The sequence below is a fragment of the Brassica oleracea genome, chromosome C3 (genome assembly GCF_000695525.1).
Source record: "Brassica oleracea var. oleracea cultivar TO1000 chromosome C3, BOL, whole genome shotgun sequence".
NCBI lineage: Eukaryota > Viridiplantae > Streptophyta > Magnoliopsida > Brassicales > Brassicaceae > Brassica > Brassica oleracea.
In genome coordinates, this window is record NC_027750.1 from 36,978,759 (window position 1) to 36,980,578 (window position 1,820).

The window sequence follows — 1,820 nt, forward strand, 5'->3', positions numbered from 1 at the left end:
TGAGATGTCCCAAATCAGGTTTATAACCTGACCACACTTCTTCAGGCATTTTGAATTTCAGCGTAGAGTTAGGTGATCTATTAATCAAATAAATCGCAGTAGATGCAGCTTCTGCCCAGAAGCTTTGGTCCAAGCCAGATTCGGCTAACATACATCTCACCTTATCCATAATTGTTCTGTTCATTCTTTCTGAAACTCCATTCTGCTGCGGAGTGTAAGTGCAGGTTCTGTGCCTCTTAATCCCAGCCTTCTTGCAGTAATCATCAAACTATTTATTACAGAACTCCAAACCATTGTCTGTCCTTAAACACTTGATTTTCTTCTCTGTTTTAGTTTCAACTTCAGCCTTCCATTCTCTGAACTTAGAAAATACCTCATCCTTAGTCTTCAAAAAATAAATCCAGACCTTTTTTGAAAAATCATCAATAAAAGTGACAAAATACTTAGCTCCAGCAAGGCTGTCTGGTGTAGAAGGAGAACCCCATAAGTCAGAATGAACATACTCCAGAATTCCATTAGTCACATGTTTAGCTTTGGGAAAGCTTTGCTTATGTGACTTCCCAATGATACAATGTTCACAGAAATCCAGCGTCTTAACATCCTTGTCGACAATAAATCCCCTTTTGACAAGTTCTGACATGTTATTAAGACTCATATGACCGAGGCGTGAATGCCAAACATTAGTCATATTCTTCTCTGCTCTGGATAGATTAGCTTCTCCTCTTAAAACTGTTCCTTGAAGATAATACAATCTCAGATGATACCGTCCAGACAGAACTCTTTTATCATCCTTGAAGAAATTAACTGTGAGATCTCTTCCTTCACATCGACATCCTGCTGTTTCCAACATTCCATAAGAAATTAAATTTCTGCTCATGCCTGGCATGTATCTAACTCCTGTTAAGATAACCAACGAACCGTCTGAATTTAGAATTTTAATTTTCCCACTTCCCTGAATGTTGCTGCCTCCCTTAAATTCTTCCAAATCAAATAAGAAGCTCTTATCAGGTGTGATATGAAATGAGCATCCTGAGTCCATCACCCACTCGTCCTTAGTGTATTCAGTGCTGACTGTGAGTATTAGAGGTTGCTTTGCCTCTTCTGCTACATTCGCCGAGTCTTGCGACTTAGCTGATCTCCTGTCAGGGCAATCACGCTTCCAATGACCCTCCTTTCCACATACAAAACATCCCTTATTGTTTTTGTTGTTCCTGGAACGAGACCTGGATCTCCCATGTCGACTCTGAGATCTACCTTTGTATGTCTTTCCATTGCCCTTTCCGGACCTTTGTTCTGATCTGCCTCTGTCTACAAGCAGACCTTCTCCACCTGACCTGGTGAACTTACCACTCTCGATCAACTCTCTTTCTTTAGACTTTGCAGCACCAGTAACCTCAGCTAGGCTCAGTGTGTCTCTCCCATACTTGAGAGTCTCCTTGAGTTGATCATATTTAGCAGGTAGAGAACTTAACAGTAAAATAGCTTGAACTTCCTCTGATACTTGAACTTGCAGATTGTTTAAGTCTGCTACAAGTTTTAGGAAGTCATCAACATTCTCATCAATAGATTTTGAGTCAACCATCTTGAAAGTGTAGAACCTGAGCTGTAGATAAATCCTGTTGGGTAGGGAAGTCTCTGTGTAGAGATTGTTCAGTGTACTCCACATTGCAGCAGCAGTCTCACAATGTTGAATTTTCCTTAGTACCTTATTCCCAACATTCAGCACAATCAGGTCTTTGGCCTTTTCTGATTTCTCAAATTTTGCAGGGTCTATCGCAGGTGCAGGGTCAACAATTCCAGCCAGTCCCTTTCCCGAGTCC